General features: G+C 54.7%; 1 long non-coding RNA gene across 1 annotated transcript; it reads left to right on the top strand.

The window, feature by feature from the left end:
- The first annotated feature begins 2,472 nt into the window (after positions 1 to 2,472).
- LOC119865530 lies at positions 2,473 to 3,823 on the top strand. Its single transcript, XR_005377335.1, has 2 exons — positions 2,473 to 3,416; positions 3,509 to 3,823. It is a non-coding gene; the product is annotated as an uncharacterized LOC119865530 (long non-coding RNA).
- The last annotated feature ends 10,369 nt before the right edge of the window (positions 3,824 to 14,192 follow it).

The raw sequence follows: 14,192 nt of genomic DNA, 5'->3' as shown, positions 1-14,192 counted from the left end.
AATGATGTTCTTTTGCTGAAAATGGCTGAAAATTGGGAAAGCTTTGGGTTTTCAGGTATTCATATTGTCACCAACTGCTGTCTGTATCCTATCGGGTCGATGGACCCTTACCTGATTGTCTTAGCCGTCCCATGCTGGTGATCCCGTTGTCCGGATGCCGAGCCAGTGTCCCTTCTGTGTCTCCCTCCACGGTTCTCGCGCTGAGGCTCGGCTGCCACACCCGGGGTGAGAGGTGTCCGTGGCGGTGACGAGCGTCCCGCCGTCCGGTTGGGGGCCGCACCCGAATCACAGAACCTGGCAGCCCGCACTAGCCCTAACCCCCAGGACGTGGGTCTCTATCTCCTGAAGAGCGGCTCCCCACCGGCCCATCCGTAGAGAAGGCAGGTTCATGGGGCGGGGGGGGGAGGGGTCTGGCCCGATTCCTGGCCCAGCTTGGAGCTAATCATGCCCCCCCGCCCCGGGGCTGGGTGTGCGCGGCCCGGCTCGCTCCTCTTCCTGGGATCCCGATGACAGGGCCGAGGAACCGGGCTTCCGAGGCTGACCGGACGGAAGAGCCGGGCTGTCGACACAGGAGGGAGGCACCCGAGTGTGGAAGGCGGGGAAACCGGCGGGCATGGGTGGGCTCAGTTTTCCTGGCTGGGAAAACAGGGGTGTGGTGCGGCGAGGAAGAGGAGGAGGGGGAGGGGGAGGAGGACAAGGAGCACTGCGCCGCAGGGACGGGGTCCCGTGTCCGGGCAGCAACAGCCGCTCGTTCCTCACCTTGGGAGCAATTCCACTGGCTGCCCGGGGACACTGTCCCCAAGCACAGGATTTGGCCGCGGGGGACGCCGTGTCCCTGGCCCCTGATGGGCCCCTCGCTGGGCCTCCCCTGGAGATGTGTCTCCCCACAGGCCTGAGGAGCTGCACCCAGGTCGCCGAGAGCCCCAGAGCCACCTGCCTCCTCCACTCCTGCTCCGAGGGCTGCCCAGTGGACACACCTGCCCCGTGACCCCGGGGCCCGAGCATAACGCCGCCCAAGCCCCGTGGCAGCCGTTTCAATGCACGAAGGGCCGCAAGGGGCAGGTTCCAGCTCATTGCTCATGTCTGAAAAGTGTTTTTTGTTTTTTTTTTTAAGATTTTATTTATTCATTTGACGCAGGGGGAAAGAGAGAGAGCGAGAGCGAGAGCAGGGGAGGGGCAGGCAGAGGGAGAAGCAGGCCCCCTGAGCAGGGAGCCCGATGTGGGGCTCGATCCCAGGACCCCGAGATCATGACCCGAGCCCAAGGCCGAGGCTTCACCGGCTGAGCCCCCAGGCGCCCCTGGAAAGTGTTGGATCGTGTATTCCCCAAGTAATTATCAACACCCCTGATCACGCCGCGGCCTGAGCCGATCCTCCACGCGGCGCCCTGGCGAGGACCGCCCACTGCATCTCAGGCCGATTGTCATGACCTGGGCCCAGCGCCACCGAGGCCACAGGGGTTCATGTCCAACATGGTCACCCTCTGGGCTTCCCGACTCTGAGACAAGGAGGCAGAGCTGGCCTGGGTGAGACGCGGGCGCCGGGACTTGCAGCAGGGGGCTAGCTGGGCGCCTGGCTCTCCTAGTGCCTCCTGACAGTCCTGGGGCAGGTGGAGCACGAGGAGAAGGGGCGGGAGGAGGAGGAAGAGGGGGAGCAGGAGGGGGAGGGGGTGAGGAGAGGGAGAGGGAAGGAGGGGAAGGAGAGGAGGAGAGGGAGGGGAGTGGGAGAGGGAAGGAAGGGAGTGGAGGTAGGGGAGCAAGGGCGCTCAGCCGGCCCCTCTCCAGTGCCCCTCCTGGATCCCCAAGTCCAGCCAAGGGCTCAGCCCAGCACCCAAGGTCCCGGGACCTGCCCCCCTCACCCCCCTCTCAGCCCCGAGGCCGAGTCCGAGCCCTGAGCTTGCAGTGACCCTCACGCTCCTTGCTGCCCGGCGGCCGCTGTCACAATCATGGTGACGGGGAGAAGGAAGGAGCCGTTGGGGGCCAGCAGGCGCCCACCTGGCGGGGAAGGAGGGGCGTCAGGGCCAGGGCCCGCTCCGGGTGCTCAGGGTTAATAAATCAGAGTAATTAGTTAGGGGGCCATGATTTGGACCCCGTCTCCCCCTCGCACAGCCCTTCTGGGGAGTAGAGGCCGTGGCGCCCCCTCGGTGGCCGAGACGCCGCATGCCGCTCCCACTCTCCTGACTGCGCAATGGTCCCCGTGGCCCTGATGCCGCTGGTGGGCACTGCCAGGGGTGCCTGGCCCCAGAGTCCAGGGCTTCGGGGAGCGAGTGAGTGACCTCGGTGAGCGACGTCCCTGCCAGAGGCTCACCGGGCCCCTCGTCGGGCCTCAGGGGGACACCTGTGGCCCCGTCCCAGCAGCAGGTGTCCGGGGCAGGCGAGGCATGCGGGACAGGGCGAGAGTTGCCCTGCTCTGGCCGGCTTGGCCCCCTGGGGGTCGTCTGCGCCCCCACAGCAGGGAGGGGAGCCCACGGAGGCCCCGGTGCACAGGTCCAGGCTCCTGGCCCCACGGGACACACGCACCTGCTCCCAGGGGCCCGTTGGGAAGCAGCCATGTGTCCCATCTAACGGCAAGGAGCCTGGGGAGGACAGCAGGGTGTGGGCGCCCCCAGGAAGTCGCCTGCCGGCCTGCCCGCATCCACAATGACAGGAGCCAGTTCCCCAAAACGAGGATCTCCACCCTCTACTGTCTCCCCCCCACTCCATATACACATGTCCCTACAACCTATTGGTTCTGTTTTTCTGGAACAACCCAGAGTCATTTTCACGTGTTTGGAGCACCTGAGGTATTCGCCGCATCGCGTCGGCAGGAGTCGTCGGAAGGTGGATGAGCCAGGAGCCGACTAAAAAGAGAGTCGAGGCACGTCAGCATCACCTGTCGGGGAGAATTGCCTTAACATGTCTCTGCCTTCAGTTTCCCTGCCTGCCAACGGGCAGCCCTTCCTGCCTCGACTGGTCTAACGAGACGAAGGGGGGATGTCAGCCCCACGGGGCCTGTGACCAACAGACCTTAACGGCCCTCTGTGCGGCCGCAGGACCTCACTATGGTGGGGGCGGGCAGAGGGCAAGGAAGGGGAGCCTGGTGCTTTCCAGCCAGACTGGCTGGCACCACAAGCGCTTCTCAGTTCTGCTTTTCACCTGGAGAACCCTGCTGCTCCCCCATAAAGCCAACCCAGAGCCTCCAGCCGGGCCTTTCCCTGCACGACTTTGCAGCCAAGCTCTTCTGCGGCTCGGAGCCAGCTGCAGGCATTCTGGCCAGATGGCGCGGGGGGCGGGGGGGGGGGGATGAGCCCATGATGCTGCCCCGGGTCCCGCAGATGTAACGTCCCCATCAGAGCCTGTTAGTTAGTCAACGGAAACCAGGATTTGAATTAGGATTTCTTGATGGAAAGCCTGGCCATGCTTGAACTCTCCATAACCTGGTAAATTCTTAAATGTCCCTATTAGGAGGAAATTAAAGCTCTGTTGGCCTAGTCATAGATTAGTGATAGGAAATCTCATTACGGAAGTGTAGGCAGAGTTCACGTGTCCTCAATGCTCCGAACAAGCCAGCAGCAGCCACGCGTCTTGGACATGAAGCACAGAAACCAGAGGTTTACTGCCTCAGCAATGAACTTGCTTTCCTGCTCCTGCTGCAATGGAAGGAACTCGTCCCTGCGCGTGCGTGACCGTGACTTGCCTCGAAGACCTCGGCATGGAGCAAGGGTGCAGGGGCAGACGTGCCCCGGATGCATGGCTCTCTGGCGTGGAACCCTTTTCTCGTCCCTCCCCCTGCCTCGTCTTTGTGCTTGTTTGCTTTCCCTTTCAAATATATTTTCAAAGTTGTAAAGATTATTGTGGAAAAAACGTTTATTTTCTAAAAGCCACGCAGTTCAGGAGTCACGGGTGGGTCTCCCTTCCAGCCCTGTGGTGTGTTTTAGACTCTCCCTCTGCATCTCCTTGGCCCTGATGGATGGCGGGTGGGAAATTTTCAGTGCTCTTCCAGGGATGCTTTTCGACGGGGACAACCACAGGGATGGTGACCCAGCATCCACACCGGGGGCTGTCTCAGTCTGAAGATTCTCATTTCCCCCTCGGAGCCGTAGAGCGAAGCAGGACGTGGGGTGTGGAGCATCGCTGCAGGTGGGCCAAGCCCCCGGGAGCATCTTCGGCGAGGCCCGTGTGGGGGGACGTGGAGGCAGGCCAAGGAGGGGGTGCCCCGGCCTCTGCCCAGCATCAGCGCCCCACTGCTGACCGACAGATGGACACGTCTCTGCATCTCGGGACTCGCTCCTTGCTTCCAACGAAAAGTGTCATTGTTTCTACAATTTCCTAATCACACCTCTTATTACACAGAGCAGCACCGTTGGAGAGAAACACAGGGCAGGACGCATCGCATATGCACCTTTTTTTCCTTGAGAATCACCATGATGCAACCTTTGCTCCGAATATCACACAGAATCTAGAAAATTGCAGAGAAAAGGGGCCCGTCTTTTGCATTTACCTATGTTTCTGCTCTCCCCGTGATTCTTTCCCCCTCCTTCTGATCCAATATTTATCCTCTTTTTTCCCTTTTCCGTTTAGAGAGCTTTGGGTGGTCCTCTCTTAGGGCGAGCCTGTGGGTGGCAAAGCCTCTTCATGTCCCACCACTTTATTTCCCTTTGACTCCCGAGTGCCATTTTGCCTGGGTATAGAACTCTGGGTTGACCTTTCCTTCGACACTTGGGAATAGGATGCCGATTTCTTCGGGCCTCCAGTTTGGGATAAGAAATCTACTGTCGTTTGGATGGTTTTCCACCCCTGCGGGTAAAGGGCTACATTCATGATGTTTTCCCTTTTTTGTTTTTAGTTTTGATGTGATGAGTCTTGGTCATGAGTCTTGGTCAAACAAAATATATTTTGATATATTTGATATATTTTGTTTGATATATTTTGTTTGGGATTCCCTCAACTTCTTTGAAGCTGTGGGTTTTATGGGGTTTTCGCATGTGCCAAATTGGGGACATTTTGAGATATCATTCCTCCAAATATTCTTTCAGCCGCACCTGTGATCTCCAGTCGTCTCTTCCAGACCCTGAGAACACGACTGTTAGGCCTTCAGTTATGGTCCCAGCAGCCTGATGTCTCTGCTCTGCAGATTGGGTAATTCCTATAGTTCTGTCTCCACACTCACGGGTGCCATCCTGCTCTTCTCCATCCTGCTCTTGAGCTGATCCATTGCATTTCAAATTTGATTACTGGGTTTTTTGGTTCTAAAATCTCCAGGTGGCTCTTCTTTATATCTTTCATTTTTGGTTCCTGTGATGTTCCTCTTTTGTTTCCATTTGTTTCACGTGTGCTCCCAGTTGCCCGTGGACGGATTTCCATAGTGGCTGCTTCACAGTCTTCGCGCTCCATCTTGCTCCGTGACCCCATTCCAGGCTCCTTGGCTGGAGAGTAAGCTGTTGGGTTTTTTTGTGTTTTGTTGTCAGTCTGCACTTCCTGACGCCTCCAGGCTGTTGGCTTCTCCACCCCCCTGTCTGGGTTATGCAAGGCAACATGGAAACCCAGGGGCCTCACCCCGGGCCGTTCCTCAGGTCCTGAGTTGTAGCTGGTCTGCCTCCCTCCGTTTCCCAAGCCTTCCTATTTCGTGTTTTATAGAGCGCCCGGGACTTTAAGTTGAAAATACAGAAAAATATGTGTACACCACATTCCCTGAAGAGGAACTCCCCTATTGTGTAGGTGTGTGTGTCGATATTTTGGTCGATGGACGGAGCTATGAGGGAAGCATGGAGTGGACGCGTAGCACGCAGATGACCATGACAACAGAAGGCAAGCATGCCCGATGACAGGCTCAGGCGTAAGAGCCGTTAATCTGAAATCAAGAAAACGTTGGTTCATTCTGAGCTAAACTTAAGCTGGAAAGATCTTTCATAGGAATGATGATCGGAGAATGTAGCCCTTTGACTCTCGGTGGGGGACAGCCTGTTGGATAAGTGCTGGATGCCCACCCATCCTGCCCCCAGCGCATGTGGAAGCACAGGGATCCAGAAATCCTTGACTGATGCAGGACATGGAAGGGCTTTCGGGCAGGGATGGAATGCACGGGCAAATGGAAAGGTAGCGAGAAAGAAAAGACAAGCCCTGCAGGCCCTTCTGGTTAAAAGTCAAACAGTTGGGGCCCCCGGGGGGCTCAGTGGTGGAGCATCTGCCTGCAGCTCAGGGCGTGACCCCGGGGTCCCGGGATCGAGTCCCTCGGCCTCCCTGCATGGAGCCTGCTGCTCCTCTGCCTGTGTCTCCGCCATTCTCTCTCTCTCTCTCTCTCTCTCTCTCTCTGTGTGTCTCTCATGAATAAATAAAGTCTTAAAAACAGTCAGTCATCCTAAAAAATTATGTGGAGCAGCCTGGAAGAAATCACGGAAGTCAACGCGGCATTTCACGGACAAGGACGTCAGAGCACTCTGTGTATATTCTACAGCCTTTCCAGTCCTCTCCCTTCATTCCCCCACACCACACAGGTGCACTTACACCCCCACTCACACTCCCACGTGCACACACCCACTCCCACATGCGCACACACTCACACATGCACTCACACACTTCCACACATACACTCACACACACTTAAATGCATGTGTACTTACGTGCACGCACACAGTACTCACACACAATACACTCACATTTACACAATCATATACACTGCTCACACACTTACACACTTGCAATGTAGTAGCACACATGTACACCTGCTCTCGCACACTTACGCATACTCTCCCACACATGCACACTTACGGACGTGCACTCACACACACTTAGACACATGCACTTGCACGTGCACTCACACATACAGCTACACACTAATACAGTTACACATGCACACACACATGCACACACATGCACTCCCACGTGTGCACTCACACAGGTAGCTTACAAATATGCACACCCAAGGCGCCCACACACACACACACACATGCACACACATGCACTTACACACACAGACCTACAATGAACACAAATGGCCATATTAAAATTAAATGCTAAGGGAAGTCAACATCAGCAAAGAGAATTTCAAGGCTATAAAACAAAATCAAGCACAAATGCATTAAGAGTTCTTAGTTCAACATCTTCTCTCCAAATGTTAGTCAAAGAAGAGATCCAGCCCCTTTTCTGAGGAAGAAAGGCTTTGAAGGACATTTTTACAGAAGAGCTATTTACGATCAGAAGATCCAGATGTGCTCATATTTTTAAAAAATGTTGAGACTAGAAATGACTGCCCAGATGATGGGCTCAGAGCTTCCTATGTAATGTCACCATCGCTTAGATGAAAACAAGACTATTGACGATAGTAGGAATATTTTAGTTGTCGAGATTGGGAGGATAGTGAAGTTGAATTTTGGGAAAGCGGGTGCTCAAGACTTTATATTTTCAGATTGAAAACCCAGATCGACAAAATTCTTACTAGGGTTCCAAGCATTTCATTAGCAAGCTCCTTGGCTTTAGAGCTGACACACTGAGTTTTAATACACACCCAGAGAAGCACACAAGTCCCCGGTGGGCCATTGGAGGCACTGCCACAGGCTGGGTACAGACACATCTGCACGAGCATCATCACTCCACGGCCTCTCGTGACCCAAGGTGCCCGCAGTCCTGACTTCTGACACCAGCGAGCTCTGCGTGACTTTCTACTTCTTAGGACGGGGGTTGTGCCCTCTGTGGGCCTTGGGTCGGGCCGTTCTGGGCTGGCTGCACATCTGCAACTTCATCTGCATGACGTCTTCCGCTATGAATACACCACGATGTACCCGTTCTGCTGCTGATGGATGCTGCCTTCCTTCTTGTCTCTTTTTTGGGTCACAACAAATGAAACCCCCGTAAGCATTCCTATAAGCTTGCATTTCTGTTGGACCTTTTAAAGGGATTTCATTTATTTATCTGTGAAAGAAAGAAAGGCACAAGTTGGGGGGAGCAGCAGAGGGCGAGGGAGATGCACACTTCCTGCTGAGCGGGGAGCCCTGACGTGGGGCTCCACCCCGGGACCCTGAGTCCATGACCTGAGCCGAAGGCAGGTGCTCCACCGACTGAGCCCCCCAGGCGGCCCTGCGTTGGGATTTTACCTGGGAAGAAAACGCCTGGCTGGCCAGGTTTGTGAAATTCTCCATGGCAGCGTGTGTGAGAGCACCCACGGCTCCCGTCTGGCACGCCGCAGTCCCCGCCGCCCCACCGAGCAGGTCTACTTCATTCACAAACAAGCTCTGTTTCTCTTTCCGCAGGTGGGGACGGGATTGTCCCGTGCCATTAAAGTGCACCCCCAGTTCCCCACGTATTTACTGCATAGAGGCACAATTCAAGCACCATAAACATCACCATTTTAATGGGCTTTTAGCGTCTTCATCGGGTTGTCTGACCATCATCCTGGAACATCTAATTCTGGAACATTACCATCCCCCCAAAAGGAAAACTTGTGCACATTCATAGTGATTCCACAGGTCATCTTCCCTCAGACCTTGGCAACTGCCGATCCACGTCTATCTCCATGGGTTCACCTGTTGTGGTCTTTTCACCTACATGAATCACACCCTATGCGGCTTCGTGGACCTGCCTTTGTTCACTCGGCATGACGTCTCCACGGCTCCCGCAGGTAGTAACACCCGGCTCCTCGTGCGCGACACGGGCATGTGCACATAGGCTATGTTTCCCGTTCCATTTGGTGGTTGAGGTGCATTTGGGCTGATGCCACCTTTTGACGGTTGTGGTGATCCTGGTTGTTGTGTACAGGCTCTGTAGGGGAAGTAGACCACCTGGGAGGTGTTAGTCACAATGGCTGGTCCGGGAGGTACTCTAGAGATAGGGCTGTGCCCTGGGTAGGGCCGACCGGGATGAGCACGTTTATTCTTTGGTGTGGGACCCGTGTAGCTGCTGGGGGGATGCAGCTGGGGAGCATCAGGGAGGTTGCTGAGCTGTCACTATTGTCACTTTGAGACGGTGACAGGATGGTGGACTTATATCAACATATACAGAAGGACTTTGCATCGCTCACTCGAGAAAACTCGGATGAGCCTGTGCTCATGCTCAGTCATAGAATTGTTGGAGGGTAAGATGCTTCACCCAGCACAACGGAAACATGCGTTTCTTCATTGTGTCTGTGGTGTTTCTTCTCTGTGAATGGCGGCCAAGTCTGGGCACTTTTAGGGAAATGAGTGAACAGAGCAGCCACTCAGGAGGCCATGACCCTGGGCTCCTTCCTTGAGCAGAATTGTCACCCTCTTGTGTCTCCTTGCACTGCTGTTCAAGATTCAGACTCTGGGGATGGGATAACCTTGTGGGATGTGCCCCCTTCTCGCAGAGTCCATCTTTTTCTACCCAGTGGTGAAGAGGTCATATTATATATTAACCATTCAAAACGTTGGCAGACGTAAGGCCCTTCACCACTAAATGTCTCTCCAACGATATTCCTCTGCAGGGCCACGAAGCCATTGTCATTTCCTGCAAAATTTAACATTGATTTGAATATTTCCTTTTGTCCACGAAATGTTTTTTAAGTTTTCTTTTTTAAAAAAAGATGTATTTATTTATTTTAGAGAGGGTAGGGCAGAGGGAGAGAGGGAGAGAGAGAATCCCAAGCAGACACCTCACTGAGCAGGGAACCCAACGTGAGGCTTCATCTCACGACCCTGAGGCCATGACCTGTGATGACATCGAGAGTCAGACACGCAATCAGCTGAACCAGCCAGGCGCCCCTCTTTTAAAGTTTTCTAAGCAAGACCCAGTCAAGGATTTCACATCATTTGATGGTCATGTCTCCTTAATCTCCTTTAACCCAATAATCAGCCCTACACCATCGTGTTTCATGATTGTTGCTCTTCGGTGGTCAAATCTTAAGTCAATCAAGACATCAACTCATTTATGGGGAATCAAAAATATGCCAAGGGCTTTGCAGATGTCAACCTAGTCTCAACAGCACCTTTTACAACTTACTTCTGCATAGCCGCTGTCCCTGGAGAAGCCCTGCCAGGCAGGGGCCGTGTCCAAGAGCAGACATTGAAGACTTGTTTGTTGGGGGAGCCACTGTTCTCAGCCCCGTGAGTGGTGCACACGCAGGACCTGATGCTCAGGGCAGTTACAAGACTTGCCTGAATCACTGAGAACTGGCCTCCTGGGCATTCAACCAGGACCTCTGATTCCACATCTAAGCCTGCGCCACTTGGAGGCAGCCCATCCTTCAGAACTTCCATTTCGCCCCATGGAGATTACGGAGTTACGTGGTCTCATCTGGGACATATACCCCAACCCTTGGTGTGCTGGAAGTCCCAGCATCCGGGAGCTCAGCAGAAACCCGCTGTGTGGTTTGCAGTGGAAGGAGTACGTTAGGGTCCTGGGCTCCAGGCCTGGCTCTAGCACCCGCCATCTGTGGCCACGGGCAAGGCTGTGAGCTTCTCACAATTCCCAGGGGCCTCTTACAGGAGATGAGATAACAATGTCTGCCTACGGGATTGAAGAAGGAGAAAATGAGTCAGGGATGCAGACCACCAGGATGACGCCGCGTGTGTGGCAAAATGCTGGTTTAAGCAAGATGGAGATGGAGAAGAAGCCATGAAATAGAAGACCGAGGGCAGAGCAGGCTGAGGTTGAGCGAAGGGCGCATCTGAATGGGGTCATGGGCAGTCGACGTCTTCTGCTTCAGGAAAGTTACCCATTTCTTACAGACTTCCTGGAGAATGAAGGTCAGTGTCCTGCTGCTTCTCAATTACCGAAGACACCGACTAGGTAGGGAAACGTCAGCATCCGTTCCTTACTGGGCGCCTGCTACCTCTCAGTGCAGAACACCCGAAGGACCCAGCGCCTTGGGAGCAAAGGGAATGAAAGCCAGATGCAGCCCGGGCGCCCAACGCCAGGGCTCAGCCTCACCAAGTTCCACCGACGGGCTTTGGTCTCCGCCCCAGGTTGCAGCTCGGAAAATGCATCACGCAGGGATTGTGGAGGAGTCGGTATGTGTGTGCCTTCCTTGTTTCGGGAAAAAATCAGATACACGGGCAAACAAGCAGGAGAGCGATTCGTTGCTAAGGATTCATGTCTGGATCCAAACCATCCAGGTTTTGTAGACTTTAAATTACTCTTAGATGTCAGGAAAACAGGCTTCGGTTTGTTGGTGGGCAGCTGGAGGTCTCCGACTTGGCCTAATGCTCTCCTGGATGCTCCGGAGACCGTCCTAGTGTGCTTCGTCTGGAGGATGAGGTGCAGGGGATCTCTCTGAAGTGAGGTCTACGCAGGTTCGCCCAGGGTGCCAAGCAGGGAAGCCCAACGGTCTTCTCATAGCCTGACTGGGGAGCCAATGGCCGGAAGAGCGGTAGGATGGTGTGGTGACAAGCCGGCGGGAAGCCATGGGGCTGAGGCCAACGGCGGCGGCAGGCGCGAGGAGGAGCACGGGCTCTGAGAGGTCCCGCAAGGAGCCCGCTCACTGACTGAATGGACGAGAGGGCGGCAGAGGCAGGTGGGGGAGTCCAGGGTGAATCCAGCTTCTGGCTTGAGCTGCTTGAGCTCTCGGGCGGTGGTTGTGCCTCTTGCTGTAGGGGAAGACTCAGGACTTTGGGGAAAATGACTTAGCCTTTCAAAACCTTAGTTTCTTGTTCCATAAAGTGTAGAAAATACCATGTGCTCTATAGTTAATATGGAAACTGGGAAGTTGCATGAAACAGCTATAAGTACCCCAGATGGAGAGTGTGTTTCTTATACGTTTTCCCCACGGCGTGCCTGCTGCTCCCGGCCTCCCTCCCGGCCTCCCTCCCGACCCCCCTCTGCCCCCAACCCTCGGCCGCGAGTGGAGTCTTCCGTCCGTTGGCTTCCCCACGGGCCCTCACCAATGCACGCCGTGTGTGGAGGACGGTAGAGCCCGGAGCTGGGATTGGGGGGTCATGGGGAGAAAAGGCTGCCACTCTAGCCTCAGCCCAGGCTGCTGTTGGAACGGGGGCTTTTCATGCCCGAGGGGATACTATTGCTAGATAGTCTTCAGAAGTGGGTGGGTTTCTTTTTGCGCCCTGCTGCTCCCCATCTTGCTAAGCCCTTCCCCTCTCTCACACTCAAGCAAACCACAGGACCCACGTTGCCTCCGAGAAAGGACAGAGTGGTTGGAAAACAAAGGGAGCAGGAGCAGGCCGGCAGAATGGCGACAGCACTTCTGGGTCTCTGTGGGGCTGACGCTCAACGCAAAACACACAGGAAATTCAGAAGCTGTGCGAGAAATGAGCACACACATCTGTCTCTTTCTTCCGCACCCACTAGGACTCCTCCTTCATTCATAAGGTCCCCAAAGGTTGCATGGGTGTGCATGCAAGTACACGTGTAACTGCATTCGTGCACATGTGTACACCGCAAGTGTGTATATATGCACGTGCATGCATGTGCATGTACCATGTGCGTGTGCATCCATGTGCATTGGTATGGGCATGTACGCATGTGCACGTGCATGTACCATGTGCATCCATGTGCATTGATGTGTGCATGTGTGCATGTGCACGTGCATGTATGTGCATGTGCGCATGTGCGTGTATGAGCGTGCATGTTGTGCATGTACATGTGGGGGGGGGCCAGGCATCTCCCCAGGGAACAGCCCCTGTGTGCCGCTCTCTGAACTGCGCTCTGGGAGGTGACAAGCATGGATGTGCACGCTGACCCCCGGAGGAGGAGCCCCCTTCTCTGTCAGACGCCTGGCAGTGGCCCAAGTGGACGCCCCACAAGGCAGCACACCTGGGGGTGTAGGCAGCAGGGATCAGTGGCTGGGGAGGCAGGAGGACACAGCACTCGGCTCCAGTGTGTGCGTGGAGCTCCGCCAGAGCTGGAGGGTGGCCTGCGCCCGGCATGCTCTTGGCCAAGACCGGCATAGAAGGGGCGATGGAGTCATGATGAGCTCAGGCTTTTTCCGGAGGGGCACGAGAGCCCATTCCAAAATTGTCATCGGGGCTGATGGGTAACGATCAGCTGCTGGAGGATGAGTCAGTTATAGAAAACATTGTCCTCCATGTAGTCCTCACTTCTGAGGGAGTAGACACAGGGCAGAATTAAGATTGTCTTTTGCTTCGAGAAAACTCTCGTTGGGGTGGTTTGTGTTCGTGCACCACTCTGCCCATCGGCCTACCAGTGCCAGAGCTGACCGTAACGCATCCAGGCCCTCCACCAGGGACCCCGGGGAGGCCAGCCTGACACCACTCTGCTGGCTCGAGAACCTTCCGCCAAACCCATGTCCATCTGTGCCTCTCCAACCAGGGTTCATTACTCTGATTCACATAAAGCCGTGATTTGATTTTCTCAGGGAGCTTCATTAGAAGGAGAAAAATTAAATTTACCAGGGAAAGGAGGAAACAAGCAAATAAAAAATATGACAAGTAATTGAATTTTAGGTCCATGAACTCCTTTGTGTGATTCAATCCTGCCACATGGAGCAAGTAACTGGAGGATGAATCCTCCTCTCCATGCCAAAGCCCGCTAATTCATATAAACGGCCTGGTGCTGGTGGTCAGATGGTTCCCCCAGGATGGACACGATCTGGTCCTTGCAGAGCGGCCCCGGGGCGTGCAGACATTCCCCAGAGTGTGATGTGTGAGAGCCCATTAGTTCTCAGGAGCCCCAGGAGGATGACCGTTGATCTCCATCTGGCCGGCAGCGTAACAGAAGCCACAAGAGATTGGAGGAATGACACAGAGATTGCCAGAGCTGAGCCCTGAGCCCTATACTTTGGTTCTAAGTGGCAGGTTATTTCGGCCATATGGGTGGTGGCTTCTGGTTCTAGAAGGAGGGTCACGTGCGGGGCCAGAGGATCCCCGGCTCGTGGAGCTTTCAGCGCTGCTTGTTCTCGGCATCCTTTCGGTTCCAGCCAACATCAGGGGAGACATGCGCTCGTGTCCTGGGGAGAGACCCAAACAGCCAATCCACAGATGGCCAGTTTACTTAAGAATGAATTCCCTGTTTTAAAAAACCCTGATGGAAAAAAAAAAATAAATAAATAAATAAATAAATAAAAAATAAAAAACCCTGATGGGGGTGTGACCCCAGGGTCCCGGAATCGAGTCCTACATCGGGCTCCGTGCAGGGAGCCTGCTTCTCCCTCTGCCTGTGTCTCTGCCTCTCTCTCCTGCCTCTCAAGAATAAATAAATAAAATCTTAAAAAAAAATTAAAATAAAATAAAAACCCTGATGGGAATGGAGGGTATGATGCTGAGTGAAGTAAGTCAGTTGGAGAAGGAGGATCA

This window comes from Canis lupus, chromosome 24 (genome assembly GCF_011100685.1).
Source record: "Canis lupus familiaris isolate Mischka breed German Shepherd chromosome 24, alternate assembly UU_Cfam_GSD_1.0, whole genome shotgun sequence".
In the NCBI taxonomy this organism is placed as follows: domain Eukaryota; kingdom Metazoa; phylum Chordata; class Mammalia; order Carnivora; family Canidae; genus Canis; species Canis lupus.
This window is presented reverse-complemented; position numbering and strand designations above follow the sequence as displayed.